This window comes from Mirounga angustirostris, unplaced genomic scaffold (genome assembly GCF_029215605.1).
Source record: "Mirounga angustirostris isolate CCGP_5_RB_7025 unplaced genomic scaffold, mMirAng1.0.hap1 SCAF_13, whole genome shotgun sequence".
In the NCBI taxonomy this organism is placed as follows: Eukaryota; Metazoa; Chordata; class Mammalia; order Carnivora; family Phocidae; genus Mirounga; species Mirounga angustirostris.
In genome coordinates, this window is record NW_026991721.1 from 54,139,635 (window position 1) to 54,164,646 (window position 25,012).

The following is a 25,012-nucleotide window of genomic DNA, read 5'->3' on the forward strand; positions in this document are numbered from 1 at the left end:
CAGATGTCAAAAGCCCACAGAGATTTCCTTTCCTCCACACTGCTCCATTTCTTAGCTCTCTGAGGCCTCACCAACGCTTTCGGGGTAAGCAGAATGCTCTGACTCTCAGTGCTGGCCCTGAGGGGGAAGGGTCAACTGAGGCTCCTGCTGCTGGATAAACCCAGAATCCTAGAAGGTCAGAGTAGAAAGGACTAATGCCCTCCATTTACAGAGAGAGAAGCTGAGGCCTGAGGAGAAGGCTAGGTCTGAAGACCAAACTGGGTCAGAAGCCTCCGCTATGGCATTATTTCTGTGTCATCATCCTATAGTCTCACTGAGTGTCTCTGGAGACCCGGGCCGCCTTCTCTCTAGGAGTCCCCAGTAGCCAGCACAGGGCAGGCTCAGAAGAGGAACTGGGTAAGCTCATTCAGAGCGCCTGTGGTGGGAAGCGGCTGCCTGAGTCTGGGGGGCCCCAAGCACCGCCTCCCTGAAGAAAGACAATGGCTCCTTTAAATTTCCAAGATCAGCAAAAAAATGTCAAGAGCCTTTGCCACATTATTCTTAGCTCTGAGCCCAGCCCAGGCCCGGCTGTGCCCTTCCCCCACACTTCCAGGCTGCACATTCTGGAAAAAGCACTCTTTCTGGAGGGAGGAAAGACTGAATTGCAGAGAGACTCTCCAGCATTTCAGGTCTGGATTCCTCCAGTGCCTTGGCTCCTGAAGGAGCTGTTCCTGCCCTCGGCCCCACCCCATGCCTGAGAGGGATGGAAAGTTGCCCAAGGTCACACAGCAGGTCTGAGGTAGAGCTGGGCCAGAACCCAGGTGCTGGACCCCCAGCTCTCTTTCCCCCAAACCACCTTCTGATTGACCCAGCCAGATCAGCAGACCCCATTTTGCCAGAGATTACAGAAACAGCTTTCTTTGGCTCCAGTGGCTAGATTCATGCAGTCCTTGCCCTGTAGAATCCTAGGACAAAAACTAACATATCATTTAAGTGCTCAGCATACCCGTATTTAATATTTTCAGAGTAAGTAAGAATGTCACCATTTTATTTTCTTTTTAAGTAGGATCCACACCCAGCGTGGAGCCCAGTGTGGAGCTTGAACTCACGACCCTGAGATCAAGACCTGAGCTGAGATCAAGAGTTGAATGTTTAACCCACTAAGCCACCCAGGCGCCCCAGAGGTCAGGGAGGCTCAGTGGAGTGTTTAAGGGCATACATGGAGCTGCATTCAGCACAGGGATTTGAACTAGATCGGTTTGTCCAAGGGAAGGTAGGGAAAGGGAAAGACTGAGAAATGGCGTTTATGGGTCACTTTGCTATGGCTGGCCGTCCTGGGCACCTAAACCGTATCTCACTCTTAATTATAGGACGCTAATTGGAAGGAAGTGTAATCCCTTTCTCCTTTTCACATGGGATAAAACGGGCCAAGAAAGGCTCGGCTAACCAGTCCATGGTGGAACCTCTTCCTCAGAGTAGGGTCAGGGCTATCACAGGCTGCGCTTTGAGATGCTGTCCGGAAGCCAGGAATATGCTCGCAGCCCAAAGCATGAGTCAGGGAAACGCAATTTCTGCGATCTCTGATTTTCTCTGTGGAGTGTGGGCCCTTCCGATGAAAGGGCTGTCCTGTAAGCTGCCACGTCGGAGGGTGGGAGGCCCCGTGTGGGGCTGGGGGTGGGCGGGCACAGGGTTTCTCCCCTCCTCCTCCCAGAGCCGGCCGCCCCGCCCCCACCCCGCCGCAGCGCTGAGGCGGAGGGAAGTCACACGGCCCGTCCAGTGCCTCCACTCCCCCGTCTGACACGACACCCAGGAGACACACGCCCGCTGACACATGACACTGCACATGCACATGTGTCTGTCCACCCGCTGTGGCCCCTTCGTGCAGTCCACGCACACACGTGGCTGCGTATTCCCTAGCAACACAAATGCACCGCGCCGAGCACACGTGCCTCATAAACCTGTGTGCAGGGGGACAGGGGAAAGGGCACAGCCAGGAGATCTGGGGTTCCACTCTCATCCCTTCACCCCTTATCAGCTGTGAAGCACTGGGGAAGTCACTTCCCTCTCTGAGTTTCCATTTGTAAAATGAGAGGCTGTGACTCCTCCTTGCACCCCACTCCCTGCTGGCGGCCGGTTGTTCACCCTGCCTTCACCTCAGAACCTGCAGGCTTGGGGCGCCTGGGGGCTCAGTCCGTTAAGCGTCTGCCTTCGGCTCAGGTCATGATCCCAGGGTCCTGGGATCGAGTCCCCCATCGGGCTCCCTGCTCAGCAGGGAGACTGCTTCTCCCTTTCCTTCCCTCCCCCACCTCCTTCATGCTTGAGTGCTCGCTCTCTCTCTCTCTCTCTCTCTCTCTCGCTCGCTCGCTCACTCTCTCTCTTAAATAAATAAAATCTTTTTTTAAAAAAATCTGCAGGCCTTTCTTGAGCATCTACCACGTGTGGGGTGCCCCAAACCCTAGGAGGCTAGGATATAGTTCCCACCGGGAAGTGGAAGGAGCTAGGTGGCACAGGGACAGGGCTCCTGAGCCCAGCAGCCCAGGGCTCCCTTCACCAGCTCTCCAGTGGCTCCCAGTGGTCCCTGGAGAAAGTCCAAGCCCGTTCATTGCCCTCACCCCCCTAGCATCAGGCATGCCAGTTTGCAAAGGCAGGTCCTTGGTGCCCCCGGGGGCAGAGATGCTCTGCCTTCTTAGGGTCAGAGCAAGGGAGAAGGCTCTTAAGAAGGCTCAGCTTTAGGGAGTGGGGCAGCACATTGTACTTTGGGTGGATTGGTAGCTCCCTCCCTTCTCCCGGCCTCCCCCTCCCAGGCCTCCTCTGGCAGCCCCATGGAAATGGATCCAGCTGCCTGCAAGGCCAAGAGGCTGGTAGGCTGGGAGATGCTTGTTAAATATTGTCTGACCCTTTCCCTTCCCCTGCCGCCTCTCCCACCCCCTCGCCCAGAGCCCAGCTCTTTTCCTCTCCCCTAGGTGACACCCACAGCTGTCATAATAGTGATGCCCAGCTCAGCCACAGGGCTGCCCTCCCTGTCTCACCATCTATCTCTGACAACCAGAAAAGGGACCCTGAGTCCTGACCACCCCACAGCCCTAACCTGCTTCAGCCCAGGGCGGCCTCCCCAGTGTTAGGAGTCCAAGAAGCCCTGGCTTGGAGGTCTGCTATATTTTAGCCTCGTGCCCATGATCTAGGTCCCCCCCGCCAAACTAGTAATGATCATCTCGAAGATATGATGAAGCACAGATGAAACAAGGAATTGGAGAGCACTCATGCTCTGCTCACCTCTTCATTGCCTGGTCCAGTCCTACCTGGCCACTCCTGCTCTGTCCTCTGAGCGCTGTCCTGTCGGTTCCACTCACACCTGGCCTTGCACATATACACGAGGATCCCAAAGGGCTGTGAGTGTCATGGTGACTGCCCTGGGGAGGCACAGGCAGAGGATGGCAGCCTGCAGAAGGGGGAAGAACCCAGGCTGGGAGTCAGGAAGTCTGGGTGCCACTACTCACTGAGTGACCTTGGAAAGTTGCTGCAACTCCCTGTGCCTCAGTTTCCTCATCTGTAACATGGGGGATTTGAACAGGATCTAGAAGGATCTGAGGGATTGCATTTTAAACAGAAAGAAGGGTTCTGGCAGGAGAAGCAATGGGCACAGCCTTTCCAGAAGGCACTTTGCACTGGGAGCTTTAAAGACATGGTACTGAATAATTCCCTGCAACATTGTTTGTAATCGCAAAAATTGGAAACAACCCTTTTATTGGTAGGGAGTGGGAATACCAAGAAGCTGGGAAAAACAAAAAGTAGGAGGTTCTTTATGTCCTGATACTGATATGGAAGAGGGAAGTGAAGGAGAATGTACATGTAGGGTACACTGCTGCCTTTCAGATCCGCACACAGCATCCCTGTAGCTGGGTGAGAAGCTTGTAGCATTCCTCCCTGCAGGGGAAGGGCCGGAGGGAAGGGAGAAAGGGAGGGGTGAGACTTATTTTTGGACTACTGCTGACCGAGAACAGCTCTGGTTTGAACCGCGGTCCAACTTATATGCAGATGGTTTTTTTAAAAATAAGTACTGTACAATACTGTAAATGAATTTTTCTTCCTTATGATTTTCTTAAAAACATTTTCTTTTCTCTAGCTTTATTGTAAGAATACAGTATATAATACATATAACACCCAAAATATGTTAGTTGACTTTATCTTATCAGTAAGGCTTCTGATCAACAGTAGGCTGTTAGTAGTTAAGTTTTGAGGGAGTCCAAAGTTATTCATGGATTTTTTGACTGTGTAGGGGGTCAGCACCCCTAACCCCTATGTTGTTCAAGGGTGAACTCTATCTCTATACTTATTCACACATTTTTTAAATTTTAAATTATTTGTTTTTTTTTTTAAATCGGCTTGTTGGAATTTAGCCTAAGGAAATTATTTTTGAAAATATGAGCCTAGGTACATGTACAAGGATGCACATTACAGCCTTGTTTGTAAGGGCCAAAAATTGGAGACAGTATCAGTATGGGATGGACTCTTGGCGGTCATCATAAAGGGGGAAGCTATTCTAATCCTCAAGCCGAGAAAGACAGCTCAGTGGATTTGGTGGACAAAAAATAGAGCAGCTTATAAAACCCTATATTTATGAAAACTCTCTGTGCAGAGGCAGGCACAGATGTGTGGAAGTATGTTCACATTTCACCAAGAAGTCCACTCTTGGTATTAGATGATTTCCACTTAATTTTTAAAACATTTCTACTGTTCAAAGTTGTTTTATGTACTTTTTTTTATTTTTAAAGATTTTATTTTTTAAAGTAATGTCTATACTCAACGTGGGGCTCAAACTTACAACCCCGAGATCCAGAATCGCATGCTCTACTGACTGAGCCAGCCAGGTGCCCCTGAGGTTGTTTTATTTTTTTCAATGAATGTGTGTTAATAAAAAATATAAAGAAATGTGTATAATACTCAGAGAAAAAGACCAGAAGGAAAACTCTTCAAGGGTTTATTACTGTTTATCTTTGGAGATGGAAATATACATTATTTCTATTTTCTCCTCTGCTTCTCTGAAATTTTTCAATAGCATATATCACTTCTATAATCGGTTTTTTAAAAAGTCAATATAGTGAATAGGAAAGAAACATCCAGTGGGAGGTCAAGCCAAGCCTGAAGGCCACATCTGAGTGGGGGGCGGGAAAGTGCAGGCCAATGGGGCCTGGGGCTCAGGGTCCCTAATTGCAGCTCTGGGGAGGTTGGGAGGCTGGGGCTTGAGCTCTTCTGGCCAGGCCTGGCATTTTCCACCCCTGCAAGCCTGCTGGCTTTAGGCCTCAGGCTAAAATGAGCTAGATCCTGACAGTATTTCATGGGAAGCCACCAGGGCAGGCAGGCAGGGAAGGTCCAGACAAAGGTCACCATGTGAGGGGTCAGGAGTATGTGTGGGTAAAGCTGCAGAAGAAGATGGCCAGCCAGGGGTCTTCCAGGAGCTTGGGGGCGGGGAACTTGGAGCTTCCTCCTGAAGACACTTTAGCAGGGAACAGACAGGTCCCATTGGTGTTTTTAAAGATTTTATTTATTTTAGAGAGTGGGGGAGCAGGGAGGAGCAGAGGAACAAACAGACTCTGTTCTGAGCCCGGAGCCCACGACCCTGAGATTGTGACCTGAGCCAAAGCCAAGAGTCAGATGCTTAACCAGCTGAGCCACCCAGGTGCCTCCCCACCGCCTTTTTGTTTGTTTGTTTTTAAGATTTTATTTATTAATTTATTTGAGGGAGAGAGAAGGAGGTGTTTTTAAAGTAGTTCTCTGCCTGCTGAGTGGAGAGTGCTAGAGGCCGGGGGGAGAATGTCACAACAGTCCAGAGCTAGATGCTCATGCCTGCACGTGGGTAGGAACCAGAGGACTCCAGAGATCCTGGTGGTAGACTGAGGCTGGGGGCGCCAGCAGCAGGAAGAAGGAGGACCCTGGGGTGTGCAGCCTGGGGGAACGGGTGGCCCATGGTGCCCTTCCTGAGATGGACACTGGGAGGGAAGATGTTGTCTGTAGCTTGGAGACATCTGGGAGGCTGTAGCCTCCATTAGGCTGGCACTCGAGAGAGAAGGCCAGGCTGGAGGGGACGATTTGGGAGTCAGGGCACGGGACAGTAAGGGACCCCATGGGATGGAAGGTGTGGGTGAGGGCAGGTACCGAGCAAGAGAAGAACTGAGCCCAGGGAGAAACAGGCCCACTCCAGGCGGAGGGGGCACCCTGCCACCGTCAGGAAGGAGAATCAGGGTGGCATCGACAGGGCCACCGGTGAGGCTGGAGGGGAGGGGTAGAGGGAAGAAGGCCATGCTGGATGCGCTGGGGAGATACCGCCCTCGTCCCCTCCTCAGTCGCCAAGAATGCCCGATTCCACGGTGGGTGGGGTGCGTCCGGGCCGGGATCTGTACACTCGGCCAGACCCCATTGGCTGGCGGGCTGGAGCCGGCGCAGAGACAGGCCCCGCTGATGCAACGTGGGCCTATCGTTGCAGGCCCCGCTGAGGGGGTGCAGCTGTGCAGGCCGCTGCCCAGAGGTTCCAGCAGGGAGGGGGGACGGGCTCCCGGGGGCAGGCTGGAGCGCTGGGACTGCAGCGCAGCCCGGCTCCAAGGCTGTCTGCTCTGCGTCTGCTCTGACTCACGGGGGAAACACGCCTTTCATGGAAGCGCCCAGAGCCCTCGGCCCGGTGCGTGGGCGTGTGGGTGCGTGTGGGCCCGGGCGGGGGGGGGGCGCTGCGAACCATGCACACGCTCAGCCGTCCCTCTCAAGCTCAGCATTCCTGAGGCCCGACTCGGAAGCGGGGGGAGGGGGGAGGGGGAGGGGGAGGGGCTGGGCACCTGCAGAGCCCAGGCTGGGCATCCCGTCCTGGCTTTCCGTCTGTGCTCAGCCTCTGACTCTGTATATGACTCTGGGCAAATCCCTCATCCCTCTGAGCCATCTCTTTAGCTGGGACAGAGAGTTGTGGAAAAGAACTCGAAGATTGGGGGCTGGAGCGGGAAGGGGGTCACCAGGGGCACAGCTGACCGGTCTGAGCCCCCAAACCAGGCACAGAGGAAAGGAAAGTGGCACTTATGATGCCCACTGTGTGTGCATTCTCTTTTAAGTCCCATAACCCTGCTGGGAGGTAGGCGTTTTTCATTCCCACTTTGCAGATGGGGAAACTGAGCCTCAAACAGCCCAGGAATGACAGAGCCTGGATGTGAAGCCAGGTTTCCCTGCTTGGGGTCTGGGGTTCTGTCCACTGCAGCAACTGGGGGGTACCTGAGGGCATCAGGAGGCTGACGCGGGCATCACTGATGGTCAGAACTCAGAGTTGCTCAAATCTTGGACACTTTCTGTCCTTAGGCAATGAGCCTCACATGGGATGCTCAACGGTATGACAGAGGGGAGCAGGGAGAGGGCATTAGAACCCAAAAGTACCTCCCCCCATGCAGGGATGAGGGGCAGGGAAGACTTCCTGGAGGAGACTGCCTGGGGTTGAGAAGGCGCTCACAGCAAGCACAGAAAGCTTGGGGAGGGTGAGGAAAGCGAGGTGCTCTCCTCCCTTGCACAATTAATGGCAACACCCAAACCCACAGTAATCAAGGTAAGTAATATTTTCAAAAATCAAAAGCAACACACGAAAAATATCCATGATGAACAAAATATCAAAATTTTAAATAAAGCCAGGAACCAGGCCAACTTCATGAGTGTACAACCTGTGCAGTCTCCCAGGGCCCCACACTTGGTTAAATGTTCTGCTGTTGCCATCTTGAAATTCTGAATGATTTTTGAGGAAGGGGCCCCATACATCACATAGCCTGTCCTGGGTGAGATCAGTAAAACAGTACTGTGTCAAGCCGTATTGGAGCCTGAGCCAAAAGAGAAAAAAATATTTAAGATTTTGGTATATTTTCCATCGTGGATATCTTTTCACATTAACTTTGATTAAAAAAAAACCTGTTATTAAAAATATTGCAAATTGGGGCTCCTGGGTGGCTCAGTTTTAAGCATCTGCCTTCGGCTCAGGTCGTGATCCCAGGGTCCTGGGATCGAGCCCCGCATCGGGCTCCCTGCTTGGCGGGAAGCCTGCTTCTCCCTCTCCCTCTCCCCCTGCTTGTGTTCCCTCTCTTGCTGTGTCTCTCTCTGTCAAATAAATAAAGTCTTTAAAAATATATATTGCAAATGTTATTTCTTTTGATTACTGAGGTTTTTGATGCCCCTTTTAATTTGCACCCAGGTGAGTGCCTCCTGGCCTCCTCCTAGTCCCAGCCCGGAGAGAAGTTGAGGAAGGGCAGCTGGGGCAGATGGAGCAGCAGGGCAGTGGCCAGAAGCCGGCCTGGCTAGCAGAACTAGCCTGTGGGGAGGTTTTGGCAAGACTGGGGGGCAGGTGAGCCACGGAGTCCTTGCAAGAGAGGCACCTGGAGGTCTCCCCGGCTTCTAATCACTGTCCAGAGCCTTAGTGCCCTATCTGTGAAGTGAGAATAAGGGTTCCTTTCAACAGCCCCTCTTCCAAGTTGTTCTGAGGGGCAAAAGGAAAAAAAAAAAAGTTGCCCTGTAAATGGGAAGGTGCAAGGGCAAGTTCTGTGTTGGGTGCCACACTGCTCCCACAGGCATGCACACACAACCATCTCCCCTCCCCGCCATGCCTGGGCCCCTCTGGCCCTCCGGCCCCCCATTCTGCTTTCTCACAGCCTGCCAAAGCCTCTCCTTTCCCTCGCCCTCAGCGTGCACTGGACAGGGACCATATTAAGGCTTTCCTTCCTTCCTTCCTTCTTTCTCCTATGCAACAAATATTTATTGAGAACCCACTGTGCACCGGATACCGTTCTAGGTGAACAAAACAAGGCCTTTGCTCTCCAGGAGCCTCACAATGCAGCCCGAGGGAGACAGGCTATGATTAAGAATCAAGTGTGATAACTTCAGGTGATGATAAGGGCTCCGAAGAACTGAGAGCAGGTGGGGGGAGGCGGGGGCGGGGGCGGCTAGCCTGAGACTTGAATGATGAGCTGCATTTGTAGCCTGTGGCTGTGGTAACAAGTTACCAGGAACTCAGTGGCTCACTACAATGTAAGTTCTAGACGTCAGAAGACTAAAATGGCTTGGCAGGGCTCTGTACCTTCCGGGGCACTCTAGGGGCAAATCTGTTTCCTGCCCATTCGAGCTCCTGGAGACCGCCTGCATTGCTTGACCTGTGGCCCCTTCCTCCATCTTCAAAGGCAGCCGTGTGACAGCACCCTGTCTCCCCCTCTCTCTGCCCCCTGTTGTGTGATCACACCTCTTTCTCTGACTTGAAGCTCTCTCCCCACCTCCCTCCTACAAGGACCCTTGTGGTCGTGTTGGGCCACCAGGGTAATCTCCCTATCTTAAGATCCGTAATTGAATCACCTCTACCATGTAAATGAACATATCCAAAATTAGGACACAGCCATCTTTGGGGGGCCATTATTCTACCTACCACAGAAGCCAACCCTGTGAAGGCCTTCGAGGGGAGGACAGCAAGCACCCCAAGCAGAGGGAACTGCATGTGCAAAGTCCTCAAGGCTAGGCATGTTCTCAGAATAGCAAGAAGGTTACCCTTCTAGAAAGTCATGTTCCAGTTAGCTTGATTTTAATCAACTTTATCCATGGGGCCAATCTCACCTCTGTAGATGAATGTGATGTGCTCTGGGAACCCTAAGCATCCAGGACAACCCTCCCCTTGGCACTTAAGGTCATCTCCTCCATCTCCCCAACTTCTAGCTGGCCAACCATTCACATGCTTAGAATGAGAGCCCTGGATGTTTGAAGAAGGAGCCTGCCTGGGCAGCCACCTAGAGCTGGAGGCCAGACTGATTCTGGTCAAGGAGTGGGCCCAGCCCCTGGTACCTGCACATAATCCTGCTCTTTCTTCCCCCTGAAGGCCAGGGTTGTGTGGCTAAGGGAAGATGGGAGCAGGAAAGCCTAGACCTCCAGTAGTGGCAGCGGCCTTCAGTGGCCACATTGTTAGCTCCGGACTGTGGCGAGGAGGGCACCAGGGTCTGGCTGAATGAGGCATCTGTGATCTCTAGGTCAGGGGTTCTCCAGGGATATACCTCCCACCCCCCACCTCTGCCTGTATAGTTGGCTTCCTTAGCATCCCTTGTGCTGTCCCACAGGGACCCCGGCTACCTCCCTGTGCCTGTTGGATGGTGGTCTTTCCTGTTAGAACTGAAGCTCTGCGAAAGCCAGAAGCTGTCTGTCTTGAGTGCACCAAGGCCCAGCTCCCAGCCCAGCTTGGCTCAGAGAAGTTGTTCCATGAGGAGGGAAGGAGGAAGGAAAGGAAGGAAGGAAGGAAGGAAGGAAGGAAGGAAGGAAGGAAGGAAGGAAGGAAGGAAGGAAGGAAGGGAGAGACTGTTGCGATCCTTGCTTCATCTGATCACCTCTTCCCTGGACCACTGCACCAGCTTGCTCATTAGTTTCCATGCCTCTGGCCTCTCCTCCACACTGTTTCAGGGGGTGATGCTAACATACTGTCTAGTTAAAACCCTCCAGAAGCTCCCTGAAACCCTTAAGATCCAGCCAAGTCATTGCCAGCCTCACTAGGCATTCACCCACCGATTCTCTTCCCGGCTCCTGCACTACCCCCTGAGCACACCAAATACCTCCCACCCTGTGTGCCCTTGTGGGTTCCTAAGCCCAGGATGCCCTTCCTCCTCTTCTCCCCACCTGGGTGACTTCTACTCATGGTTCAGGAGACAAGCTCCTCCAGGAAACCTGCCTGACTACCCCCAGCCTCCTCTGGGTTCCCATAGCCTCCCCACTCCTCTCCGGGCTTCCCGCCATATCAGCACCAATTCTGTCTCCTTCTCCAGACCCTGAGCTCCTCAAAGGCAGGCACTGAGTCTGACCCATGGTTTTGTCCTAGCAAGGTCCCTGGACACGGTCAGGCACAGAGCAAATGCTCAGCACAGGTATAAGCTCAGCCCCCAGACAGCTTGACTAGTGGGCACTTCTGCCCTCTGGTGGCCATTTTGGGTCACTGCGCTTTTCTGTGTCCTATTTATGAGCTTCCCTAGGGTAATGGACTGGCTCCTAGAACAGCGGTTTTCAGAATGTGCCGCCAGGGGGCGCCCGGGTGGCCCAGTAGGTTGGGCGTCTGCCTTCTGCTCAGGTCGTGATCTCCGGATGATCTTGGGATCTTGGGATCCTGGGATCGTGCCCCGCGTCTCGCCCCGCGTCGCGTGGGGCTCCCCGCTCAGCGGGAAGTCTGCTTCTTCCTCTCCCTCTGCCCCTCCCCCCCGCTGGTCTTGCTCTCTCTGTGTCTCTGTCTCTAATAAATAAATAAAACTTAAAAAAAAAAAAAAAGAATGTAGCCTCAGGACCACACCATCAGCATCACCTAGGAACTTGTTAGAAATGAAAATTCTGGGGCGCCTGGCTGGCTGAGTTAGTGGAGCATCTCAGAGTCTTGAGTTCAAGCCCCATGTTGGGCATAAAGCATACTTTAAAAAGGAAAAAAATGAAAATTCTTGGACTCCACCCCAGACCTATGAATCAGAAACTCGGGGGGTGGGGCCTAGAAATCTGTTTTAACAGGCCTCCAGGGGATTCTGACGCAAGCTAGCTTGACAACCCGCTTCCCAGGAGCCCCAGGCAATGGAGGAGACCACAGGACCCATCTGGTCTGCTGCGGGCTAACACACAGGACTCCCAGTCAAAGGTGAATCTCAGATAACAGTGATTTTTATTGCAACTATTGCACCAGACACATTTATACTAAAACTTGTTGTTTATCTGAAATTCACCTTTAACTGGGTCCCCCCCCCCCCCCCCCGCATCTAAATCTGTCAGTCTTAAGCAAAGAACTCTTCTCTTGGTTTAATGCTCTGGTGTCACCATCTTGAAATTTTTTTTTTAAGATTTTGTTTATTTATTTGAGAGAGAGAGCGAGTGCACGAGAGAGAACATGAGCAGGGGAGAGGGGCAGAAGGAGAGGGAGAAGCAGTTTCCCCGCTGAGCAGGGAGCCCCATACGGAGCTCAATCCCAGAACCTTAGGAGTCCAGAGCCAAGGGCAGCCACTTAACCAACTGAGCCACCCAGGCGCCCCATCCATCTTGCAATTCTTAATAATGTTTGGACATTGAGCCCTGCATTTTCATTTTGCACAAGTATTCAGTCATAGTAAGGACCCTCGTAAAGGCTTATCCAGAACATTCAGGACCGAGAGCTCAAAGACGGGAGGGGTCTGACCTCCAGCAGCTGAGCCGTGCCTCTAAGTTTTTCCAGATACCCCGTCTTCCACATCCCCCATTGGTCCCCTGCCAGATGGGTCAAACCTTCATTTCCTCTCCCCAGAGTGCGCTAAGTGTCTCCTCAATGTCTTGCTGCCCCCATCCTTGCCCCTTCTCTTCCCCCTTCCACTCAGTGAAGTTCCCAGAATGTTTGCCATGTCACCCTCCTGCTCAAAACTTTTCTCAGGGTGTCTTCTTACCACTTCTTAGCCACCTGCCATTACAGAGCACTGAGCTGGGCACTTTGCCTCCTCATTTCCTGTGTTCAGTGCAGGAATCCTGCCTCTGGCCGAGGCCTTGGGGTGGGGGCGCTGTGGGCAGGACCTGCTGTAGCCTGGACTGGAAGGCTGAGTATCATCTCCAGCTGATGCACATCAGGAGAACCGCTGCCTGGGACGGCGAGAGGAACAGGTAGAGAGGCTCCAGAATGATTTATTGAGCACCTACTATGTGCCTGGCACTGTCCTGGGTAGTGGGCATGAGGACGAAAGCAGCAGATATGAGCCCCACCTTCAATGTAATGACTTCACAGGTCCTGCCAGCTTTGATCTCAGGTTTATGCCCTAAAATGAGAGCCCTAATCAAATAGTAGAGGATGCTGACGTTATTTTTAATTTTTCAGAGGCAAGCAGGAAGTTGTTCTACTCTTTCTTGTAGATTTGATTCGAAATTACACTAGAGGGAGTGGGCCGGAAGCAGAGAAGAAACAAGATTGGCATGACCTGATTATCGCTGCAGAGGGATAGTGGGGGATGGGGGTTTATTTTACTAATCTGCCTAATTTTAGGTACATCATCCACATGTGTATTTATTCATTTTTTCTTTGGCGAGGCAGAAGGAGAGGGAGAGAGAGAATCTTAAGCAGGCTCCACACCCAGTGCAGAGCCTGTCACGGGGCTTGATCCCACAACCCTAAGACTGTGACCTGAGCCAAAATCAAGAGTCAGACACGCAACTGACTGAGCCACCCAGGTGCCCTGCGCACGTTTATTTTTTTCAACACAATTCAAAGTGTTATTAAAACACCAAAATCTTCCCAGTCTAGAATTGAGACCCTTCTTTCAGGCAAGGCTTTAAACTGGAAACCTGGAGAGCATGCTGCTCTCCCCCCATGATCATCTCTGGCTCCCTATGGCCCCTCCAGAGTGGAGTGCAGAGTGGGAGAGAGGGCAGAAAAGGCCCTCCTTGCCTGACACGGTTGTAACCTGGCCTGCGGACCCTCTGGCCATGGTGGATGTCCCAAGTTATCTTAACTCATGGGATTCTCCTGGAGATTTTTCAGGAAAACTCCTCCTCTCGGGACCTCTCACCTAGATGTCCCCTGATAAAGCAGGGCCTCTTCCGGTTTGCCACTTCCCTGTCAGTCTCCAGCTGTCCCCACTCTGTCGGGATCTCCTCACCACCCCCAAACTGGTCCTCAGGCAGGGGGACACCAGCTTAGGCAGGCAGGCCCTCATTTTCCCCTGGAAAATCAGGCGTCCTCTGTCTGTCTACCCAGGCAGTGAGCCGTTCCCAGCAGCGGCCCGGCCCTCCCCACTCTGCTGCCACACACAGCCCCTTGCTGTTAGACTGTGCAGTGTATGAGAGCCCTTCTGGTCCCAGTGTCTCCCAGAGTGAGGCACATATGTCAAGCTCTCTGAACAGTGCTCTGGAAGCCCTCCTCACTGGGCTTAAAGGAGGGAAGAGAAGCAGAGCAGAATGACAACTTTCTCTTAAAGAGCCCCTGCACCACGGGTGGGTGATGGCTGGAGGCTGGCAGGACAGGTCTGGGAGCACTCCCTCTGCTGGGCCTGCAGGATGGGCTGACACTCCATTTAGGCCTCTGGGTGCTGGGGCTCTCTTGTCCACAGCTTTTAGAGCCCCTGGTGAGACACCAGCCATAGGATGAGCCTTAGTCCCACCCCACCCTATCACATGACTAGAGAACCCCTGACTCAGAGAGTTGCCAGAGGCTCCTTCATCACCTGGATTTGCCTGGCAAAAACTTGCTCCTCTGCAAGCCTCCATGCAAACTCTGCCTCCTCCAGGATGACCTCCCTGATTGCCCCAGGGAGCACATTGAGACACTCTTCCCTCGTGCTCCCACCGTACCTTGTTCTCTCCTCCTACAAGAACTGTTCTAGTTCCTGCATTTTTGAAATGTCTGGTGTCATGTCTCCCCATCAGATTTTGAGTTTCTTGAAGAATCCCTGGATGGCTTCTGGTTTGTCACTGGGTCCCTGTTATCCAGCACAAAGGCTGCGGGACACAAAGAAGTACTAAAGCAAGAATGGCAACGATGACAACCTCCACTGAGTGCTAACTCTGTACCAGGCCCTGGGGCGAGCTTCATGGTGCATTATCGCCTTAATCCTGGTAGAGTCTTATGTGGTAGGTACTATTATCCCTGTTTTACAGATGAGAAAACTGAGGCTCAGAAGCTGAAACCGCTGGCTTGAAGGCAGGAGAGCCGGGATTTGACCCAAGTCCTCCTGAGTGCGGGGCCCTTGTGCTATACTGAGTTGGGGCTCAGCCATGCTTGATAGGCACCTGGATGGGGGCAGGGATGGGTGGGCCCCCTTAGGTCAGACTGATGGCCTCAGACCCCACCACACTAGGACTTTGTGCTTTCTTGGGGGTCGCAGGATATGCAGAGAGTCAGGGGATACAGAAGGGTCAAGACAGGTGTGGGAGCTGCTGACTTCTGAGGCCACTGCAAGGTCAAGTCAAGATGTAACTGGGGCTGTCACTTCTTGCCAGCATTGATGAACCTCATTTCCTTAATCCCTTAAGCCCTGCTCCAGCCCTTAAACAGATCCTAGGGGCTGACAGCCAAGGCCCCAGCTCAGGAAGCTCCCAGGGCTCCTGGAAGGAAGAAAACACATCCCTGGAAACGGGCAGGTTGTAATGGCTCAGGGTCTGGGTGCTCACAGGGCAGCAACGGGGGCTGGCTGGGTCACAGTTCTGTGTGGCCACCTGTCCGGGTTTGCCCATAACTGAGGGATGTGGGGCTTCCAGGGCTAAAACTGTCTAGGAATCAGTTGTCACCCTGCAACATTAAAGGCTTCTGCTCATTAGCTGCTTCTGAGCCCTGGATGAAGTACTCTTGGGAGACCAGGTGGTGTTAGCGCACGCAGGTTGTTTGGCCTGGCTGTGGCCCCAGGGGCTGGTGGAGAGAGGGGGGCCAGGAGTCAGAACAAATGGGGCTTACACCCACTTCAGCCTTACACTGGCTGGGTGGCCTTAGGCCACTTGCCTAAAAAACATCCCTGAGACTTCTTCCCTCTTCTCTACAATGAGGTGGGTAACATCCACTCTGTGGGGCTCTTCTGAAGATGAAAATGAGATACCTGGCAGAAGGCAGGCGTCATTGCAGGATTAGGTTCGACTGTGAGCAACAGATCCCCAGAATTGTTCCTGCTTAAAGGAGAGTTTGTTTCTCTCTCAGATGCAAGTCTAGAAATAAATGGTTCAAGGGTGGTGGGGAGGCTCTGCTTCATTAAGTGCTTGGGCATTCAGGCTCCTTCTAGCTCCTGGCTCCTCCAACCCTAGGGTATGGCCCTTGTCTTCAAAGACCAAGATGGCAGCTAGAGCCCCAGCCATCACATCCATGTTCCAGGCAGCAGATGAGAGAAGGACCAAAGAAGGGCACGTCACTCCCTTTAAGGGTGCTTCCCAGAAATTGTACGCAGCAATTCTGCTTACATTCCATTGGTCCTAACTTCAGTCCCAGGGCCACAGCAAGAGAGTCTGTGAAATGGACTTTTTATTCCAAGGGGCCACTGCCCCAGTAAAAATCAGGAGTACTATTATTGTGGAAGAAGGAGGGCACAGATATCGGGGAACTAGCTGTAGGGCTGGCCACCTGTACCTGGTACAGTGCCTGACATACATCAAGATTCAGCAAATGTGAGCTCCTTGTCCCCAGCCTGAGAAAGCTTGTGACTCAGGCTCCTGAGCTAGCCAGGACCTCCTGGGTGCTTCGATGGGGCACAGAAGGAGGAGAACAGAGCTGGGATTAGCTGGGACATAAGAGGCAGGGACATCCCTGGGTACCACAAGGCTCGGTCTGTGCCACCCCACATCTGAAGGTCAGCACCCCAGGAGCTCAGCAGAGGGGTTCTGGGTGGCGAGGAGCCCTCAGGAGCCAGGCCAGAAGCTGGAGGCAGGAGATGCTCCAGTCAGGAGCAAGGGCTTGACCAACGCCAGGCAGGACACCAGAATCCACCCAAGTGGCATGAGATCAGGGTGGAAAGGCAGCGGGTGGGGCCCCTGACAGCCAGACCTTTACTGATGGCCACCACAGAGGAAGAGAACACATTGGAGTCAAACTTGTCCTGTTTTATTTTAGAAGCAAGCTAACAGATGTTAAGTCATCTAGGAAAAGCAGCCTCTGCCAAAAAACAGACCCAAAAATACAAGGACAATGAAACCAGACAGGGCAGCCCAACACTGGCTCTTGCCCAGGAGATGGGGGTCTTGTTCCTAAGGACATGACAGGGATAGTATCTGCTTTATGGGTACATTAGGGTCGGTGGCATAGGGGACCCTGTAAGACCACCCCAAAGCAAGGCTGCCAAATGCCCTGCTCCCCACACACGCAGTTTGGATATGGAGGCAGGGGAGCTTGCCTGAAGACGTAAATCCGGTCTTGGAAGCTTGAGGTGTGCTGGGCACATTCCTTCTCCCGGACCCTGATCTGCAGCATGCTGTTAAGTCCCCGAGTTGCACATCTGTCCACGCTGCATTGCCTGGCCCACCAACCGGGGCCAGAAGAGATGGTGGTCTGGGGCAGGCACCTGGGCTCTGCGCCCTCGGGGCTGCCTGATGCTCAATGCATGGCTGCCCAACCCAGGGGCCTGCAAGTTTCCATGCACACATACGAGGGCCTCCTGTCGTGCCCTCCCGGGCAACGGCTGCATGGCTTCTCCTCTGCCCTCCCATCTCCAAGACCCTTTCCCTACCCGCATCCCAGCTGATGGTCTTGCCTCCTGAGTCACTGAGAGAATGAAAGAAAACAGAAAGGACTCCCCACAGGCTCCCTCCTGGCATCTTGTGGGTAATACTGCCCTCCTCTGGCTCAAGCCAGTCCCTCCTCCCAGGCAGTCTGCTCTCTCCCACTTGAACTGGGAAGGCGCCACAGAGTTCAAAGCAGGAGGGCATCAGCGTTTGCCTCATGAGTTAAATCGACCAAGGCAAGTAGGGTCCTCTCGATCCTTCCCTTGGGCGTACACACGTACTAGTTCTAGCTCATGAAGGCCCTCTCTGTTTCCCTCCTTGTGCCTTGTCTTCCCTTTCTTCCTCAGCAGAACCCCTCAGAGGAACGGTGCGGACCTCTGTCTCCAGTTCCAGCCTCCTGTTGTTTCTTACTGTCGCCCTACCCAGTGTTTCTCCCGTCACTCCACCAAAGGTCCTTCCAAGGTCGCCACGACCTCCATGCCGTGGACCCAGTGGGTGACTAGTTCAACACTGCTGCCTGGCCCTCTTCGGGGACCCTTTTCTCTCTTAAGTCCTGGGACCCCACACACCCTCGAACTCCCCCCTCCTCTTCTCCTGGACACCCCCTCTCTGTCTCTGTTGCCTGTTCCTCCTCTTCTCCCGACATGGGAGCCTGGGGCTCGGTCCTCGGCCTTCTCTACAGCAGCCACCATTTCCTTGTTGGTCTCATCCGACCGTGAGCTTTAAATACCTTTTCCATGCCCCGACTCCCACTTTTCTGGACCTCTCCCAGACTCTGGATGAGTATCTCCAACTGTGCGCCCACCATCTCCACTTGGATGTCTAAGAGACATCTGAGAATTAGCACATCCAGCCCCGAATTCTGATCTGCAACTCCAAACTTACTGCTCCTGTCACCTTCCTCAAGACAGACCAGGGCCGTGCCATCCTTCTAGATGCTCAGGCCAAGCATACGGGGCCACCGTGGACTCCTCTCTCTCACAACCTATATTCAGTTCATCAGGAAGTCCTGTGGCTCCCCCTCCCACAGACATCCCAGAATGCGACTCCCCCTCACACCTCCCTGCTGCGGCCTCCCCTGAGCCACCTCTCCTTTGATTGTCGCATCTGCTTCGACCCTACTCGCCTTGGTCTATTTAACTCATGAGGCAAATGCTGACGCCCTCTTGCTTTGAACTCTGCGGTGCCTTCCCAGTTCAACTGGAGCGAGAGTTAAATTCCTTACCGTAGGCTCTAAGCCCTCCATGCTCTGATCTCTGTGACCTCGAGGACCCACCTTTTCCCTCCCCACCCCGCCCCAGCCCTTCCATCACCCCCTTCTTTCAAGCCACATTGGCCTCCTGGCTTGAACATCCTAGGTGTGCCCCACCTCAGGGCCTTTGCACCTGTGTTCTGCTTCAGGTCTTTTTACTCAAATGCCACCTTCCCTGACCACTCCATTCAAGATGATAACTCCCCTGCTGACCTTCCATGTTCTCCTCTGTCTATGGTTTTCTTTCTTTTCTCCATAGCACATATCTCATCAGATATCCCATTCTTTTTTTTTCCTTGCTTATTGTCTACCTCCCTCCACTAGAAAGTAAATTTCATGGTGGCAGAGAACTTTCCCTGCTGTACCCCCAGCATTAGAACAATGCTGAGCACAAAGTAATCACTCAGTATGAATGTACTGAAAGAAGGAAGAAAGGCAAGGAGCAATGAATACGTGAAGGAATTGCTTTCCCTGCTCAGGAGGGCTGGGCGGCCAGAGAGGGCACTAGAATGGGGGCAACAATGAGCATTGTTGTGAGGACCAAGATGTACCAGGTCCCATGCTGGGGGCTGGGGGGTGTGTGGCCTGGTAGAAGCAGACACGCAAGCTGACAGTCACAGAGGCAGGTGGTAAATGAGAGGACAGAGGGAACCCCCAGAGGGAAGCCCGTGGCAGCCCAGAGGAGAGCCTACCCATGAAAGACTCCTGTGAGGAGGGGACACCTGAGCCCTGCCCGAGTCCAACCTGGCCACTCTCTGCCCAACTCTCCTCTAAGCCCAGCGGAGACTTCGAGGCAGCCAGATGCGGGCATCAGAGCTACCCGGGTTTGCCTGCTGGTTTCTCGGCTGGGTGGCTTTGGGCAAAGCACTTCCCCTCACCAAGTCTCGGTTTCCTCATATGTCAAGCGTGCCAGCTGCTGAGCTGAGCTTCTCCTAACTTCCTTCCGACTTCAAGCCTCAATCAGTTCACGGAAGCTGGCCACTCGGATCTTCCTTCAAGAGAGCCTACGGCGCGGAGTGGAAGGAAGCATGGGATCTCTTGACCGGGGACAATAGCACCCAGAAGACTGACGGACCATCTGCAAACTTTGATGTTTACAGTTGAAGAAACCATGACCAAGTGTAGTAAACCATATCATTTGTTCTCCATTCTTCCTTCGACCGTTGCCATGGTCCACTGAGGGTAGAGGGTACTTCCTTGCTCTGTTGAGATTGGCTTGGTCATGTGACTTGCTTTGGCCAGTGGAATGTGGCCAGAAGAGACTGGGTGATTGTTCTGATCCCAGGCCTTAAGAGGCATCACGTGTTTCCACTCGCACCCTGGGAGTTTCTGTCATCCACCTTGAGGAAAGCATGCTCTGAGTGGCCAGTGATCCCAGAGTGAGAGGCACATGGAGCAGACCTGAGCCTGAAAGACAGCCTGAAGCCTTCCCTGCCATCCCAGCCTACATGCAGACTGTGAGCAGGACAGAGGAATATTGCTTATAAGCCACTCAGATTTTTAGTTGTTTGTTATGTGGCTTTATCCTAGCAGTAGCTGACCAATGCACCAAGGTAAGAGAAGTCATATCACAAAAGGTCACATTAGAAGTCACAGTGTGTGAATCTTATCAATGCTATGCATATAGAATTGTTTAGTAAAACAAGAAAAGTTCAAAATATTATCAACAAACATCATTGTGACAGAACAAAACACATGTTTGTGTGCTGATCAGTATGGGACAAATTGGGCAGATGGTCTGCCAAGCACCTTGTTTCTGAGAATTGCCTCTGCCCCCTCCGTCCACATTTGCAAACATAGATACCACAGTCCTTTACTCTCAACCTCCATGATGAGGAATGAGGACATAGTCAATCTAGGCCACATGCCTTCTTTCCAAGAATTTTGGACCTAGGACCGAGATAGAAAGCTCAGTTTCTCTTTGGGGGGATGGACCATAATATTAATTTGGGACCTGTTTGATGGTACTGTTTTTGCCTCATCCTGAGGCCTGACTGCACCCCTGCCCTTCGAGGTTGGGGGACTCCCCCATATCCTTTCACTGAATTCCCCTTTGTGCTGAAACTTGTTCAGTTACAAAAACTGAATCAGAAGAGAACTCTGTGGGAAGCAGAAGGTGGCATTTTGAGTTTATGAAAATTTCTTTGGTAAAGTTCTTACTATCATGTGGCACATCTGTCTCCACCCACTAAACCAGACACTCCCCCAGGGCAGAAGATGGGGCCTGGTTCCATTCTGCGTGCTCCTGTGACAGCCTCAGGTCTGGTGTGGTCTGGGTGCTCCGCAAAGCTTCCTTGAATTGAGTCATTATAGGAAGTCACAGTTAGTATCCCCTTTCCTGTGGTGTTGGTTGGTTGGGGGATACTTTTATTGCCATGTTCATAGCAGCATCATGCACAGCAGCCAAAAGGTGAACGCAATGGATGAATGGAGAAAATACATACAATGGAATATTATTCAGCCCTCAAAAGGAAGGACATTCTGACACATGCTACAACATGGATGAGCCTTGAAGACATCATGCTAAGTGATGTCTGTATGGTTCCACTTACATGAGGTAACTAAAGTAGTCAAATTCATAAAGACAGAAAGTAGAATGGTGGTTGGCAGGGGCTGCGGGGATGAGGGAGTAGGGTGTCATTGTTTAACAGGCACTGACTTTTGTAAGACGAGGAAAGTTCTGGAGACGGGTGGCCGTGATGGTTGCACAACATTGTGAACAGACTTCATGCCACCGAACTGGACACTGACAAACAGTGCAAACATAAATTTTATGTTATGTATATTTTAGCACAATTTTTTTTTTAAAGTAAAATGCTTGGACCAGTGCCTAGTACACAATACACACCCCAGAACAGAGGGTCCAAACTCCTTTCATAATGATCCTAAGGCATCCTTTGCCTTTTTCACGGGGGTGATGGGGCAAAACAAGGGTAGTTCAACCACGGGTGCCCCCATACCCATCAGAGCGCCACACTGGCCTAGAAATAGCCATATTCTTTGCTGCCATGCCCTCGCAATAAAACACTGCCAACACCACTCAAGAAAGCAGTAACATTATTTTATTGATGAAACAATAAAATGTATTCAATTCATTATATAGTGACCCTTGAATGTACACCTTTTTAATATTCTTTTTTTTTAAAGATTTTATTTATTTATTTGAGACAGAGAGAATGAGAGAGACAGAGAGCACATGAGAGGGGGGAGGGTCAGAGGGAGAAGCAGGCTCCCCGCTGAGCAGGGAGCCCGATGCGGGACTCAATCCAGGGACTCCAGGATCATGACCCGAGCCAAAGGCTCAACCAACTGAGCCACCCAAGGCGCCCCTTAATATTCTTTTTTTTAAAAAAAGATTTTATTTATTTATTTGACAGAGAGATAGAGAGCCAGAGAGCCCAAGCAGAGGGAATGGCAGAGGGAGAGGGAGAAGCAGACTCCCCACTGATGCGGGGCTTGATCCCAGGACTCTGGGATCATGACCTGAACTGAAGGCAGACGCTTAACCATCTGAACCACCCAGGCGCCCCCCTTTTTAATATTCTGTGTGGCAAAACGGGAAGTATCATAAAGCACTTCTGCTGTAGACAGAAGCATCATGGCTGTCTCCAGGAAAAGCGTTTGTGTTTTTTGAATTATTTGAATTGTGAGCTAAACCAGCCACTTTTTTCATGGAACACCATTTTTACTTGGAAGAAAAATTGACAGGCAAATTATAGTTACGCAGACTTGAGTATCTGGCAGGCATTTTCTCAAAAACGAATAAGTGAGCCTGTCATTTCAAGGTAGACTGACGGTATTTGCTGCTAATGATAAAATTCAAGCTTTCAAGTGAAAATTAGAATTTTGGAAAACTTGTGTTCACCAGTGTAAGCCTGACAGCTTCTCAATATGTAAAGATTTCTCTGATGAGATCTGTAGCGATATTAATGAATTTGATTTTTTAATATTATATGCTAAAATTTATCAGTTTTTGAAAGATAACTTGGTGAACTTTTTTTTTTTCCCCCATAACGGCCAATGCATGCTGTTACAAAATCATGCATGGGTAAAAGATACATTCAAAGAGCAAAAGAAGGGCACCTGGCTGGCTCAGCTGGTAGAGCATGGGACTCTTGATCTTGGGCTCATGAGTTTGAGCCCCACGTTGGGTGGAGAGCTTGCTTAAAAAAATGCAAAAGAAACTAATGGATATTACCGTAACTGAGGAAGAAAATTTCATTGATATGATTTCAAATTCTAATAGCAACTAACTGCCAAGAAATTTGTAGAATTTTGGTTAGTATCAAAGGAGAATATCCACAATTATTTGAAAATAATTCTTTTTTAGCTTCTAGCTAAAATCTTTTCTAGCTACGAATCAGTATAAGTCTGTATTTTCTTTGTAAGCTTCAAACAAAACAATATATTGTATCCGATTGAACGCTGAAACAGAGGAGAATCCAGCTGTCTTCTATTAAGCCAAGCATTAAAGAAATGTGTAAACCTATGAAACAATGCCACTCTTCTCACTAGTTTTTTTGTTGTTGTTGTTTAGGAAAATATGTTTTTCATAAAAATATGTTAAAATTTAATATGATTGTTATTTTAAGTCAATGATGTAAATATTTTTAAATGTCTGTTTTAATTTATAATACTGGAAATACCAATATAAACCACGTAAACAGAAGTTCTGTGGAGTCCTCAATAATTTTTAGGTGTGAAACAGTGTCCCGAGATCCACAAGTTTGAGAGCAAGAGCTCTAGGGTTAGCGCTTTGAACTAGTATTCTGTTATTCTGCACCAACCCATATCAGACAGCAGGCGGCAGCAGAGGCAGTCTGATAATGTTATTATCCCTTTGCCTTTCTTTAAAGCTATTAACCGCCTTTTGGGTGTGACCCGAGCCCCCCGTGTGCTGCTGAAGACATAGAAGAAATCCAACGTGGAGTTCATGGTCCAGTGATTAAGCAGTTGACAATAGGGGAACCAAGATCCCCCCTCTTGTGAGCAAAGTAAAGTCATAATGATTGCTGTTATTCCCACCGACCGGTGCCAAGGCCTGGTGGAGGGGAGGGGGCCCACAGGATATGGGGTCAGAGAGGACCCTGAAGCTTCCCATCCTTTCAAGACTGGAGCTAGGGATCCAATAGAAGGAGAAGCAGGCCAGGTATAAGTTTTTATTTACTCGACAGAGACATTTCCCGGAGCCATCCCCAACCCGTCCACCATATGAAAGAGGCCAGCACGGATTTATGGCTCTCACCTCTGTCTCCCTTCCGCTTTCCCGGCCACGCCTCCCAGCCTCCTGCCTGGGATCCTACTTCACTGAGGCCTTCAGGCCTGATCTTCCTCACCTGCCCTGGCCCCGCTCTCGGCACCCCCCCACCTGGAAGCGGGAAGTGCTGTCTCTCCTCAGTCTCTGGTCAGTGCCCTGTCTCTCTAGCACACTGCTACCCCCTCTCCTTCACATGGCTTTAGGCTTTAGGTCCTCCTCCAAAAAACAAAAACCCAAAGCCTCCACCTCTGCCTCCTGCCCAGCTGCCACCCAAGTGTGCCCCCTTTGCCAGCGACCCTGGAAAAGGCCGCCCACACCGTGTCCACGTGCACTGCTGCTCCTGCCTTCACCTCTCCCAGGAACCACCCTCGGTCCCCAGCTGCTGACCCCGATGATTCAGTCCTGATGCTCCTGGCCTGCCCCCTTCTCCCCTTCTCTGATCAGTTTTTCTCTGACTCTGTCCTGGGCTCCATCCCCTGTGGGGTTTCCTGCTGCATCCTTGTGAACCACATTCCCTCCCTGGGGCTGGTCCCCTCCCCCAAAGATAGGGCAAAACCCCACAAATTCTCTATCTCCCTTATCCCACACAGACACAGTCAGTAGCTTGCTTCTTTCCCCCTAAATGTTCGTAACCCCTCCATACCCACCCCAGCTCAGACCCTCATCTCTCCTTGTCATCTGGACTCTCAGAAGAGGCCCCAGCTGCTTTCCCTGCCTCAGTCTTCTCCAAAGAGCCACGAGGGTGAGCTCTGAGAAGCCAAGCTGACACAGTCCCCTGCTTGATCCCTCCCAACACGCCCCTCTGCTGGCAGCACAGAAGCCAAACTCTGTGACAAAGACCTGAGGGACAGGTCTCCCTGTCTACCTCTCCAGCCATGGGCTCTCTTGACCTTTCCGCTTGGGTACTATGGGACCAATGTGTCTCCCCCCGCCACCCCCCCCCCCCCCCCGCCAACTCCATGCTACCTCAGGCCTCGCTGACTGAGCGCTTTAGTCCGCATGGGCTTCGAGGGGTTGCCATTTTCATCTCCATCTTACTCACGAGGACACTGAGGCAGAGAGAGGGGAGGTGACTGGGCCAGCCCCAGCATCACATCCCAAGTGCCCTACATCCCACGTTGCCTCCAGTGTGGGTAAGTGACTCTGTTGCCACTCCTGCACCCCATCCACTCCCCACACAGCACACACTCTTCCCCAGTCCCACCATCCTTGAAGGCCAGCCAGGGTTTGGATGCTCTTCCTGCCCAGGCGCCCAGCCTCACCTGCTTCAGTGGACGATGCTGTGCTTCCCACTGCGGGAGTCGGGCAGGCTTCTCGGAGGGGCCTTGAAGGACGGAGGAAATTCCACGGCCAAGGAGTCCAGGCTG

The 25,012-nt window shown here is 51.8% G+C and overlaps 1 long non-coding RNA gene across 1 annotated transcript; it reads left to right on the forward strand.

The window, feature by feature from the left end:
* The first annotated feature begins 5,229 nt into the window (after positions 1-5,229).
* On the forward strand, positions 5,230-24,548 carry LOC123856681 (uncharacterized). Its single transcript, XR_006793728.3, has 3 exons — positions 5,230-6,652; positions 14,365-14,568; positions 19,294-24,548. It is a non-coding gene; the product is annotated as an uncharacterized LOC123856681 (long non-coding RNA).
* Positions 24,549-25,012: the final 464 nt, after the last annotated feature.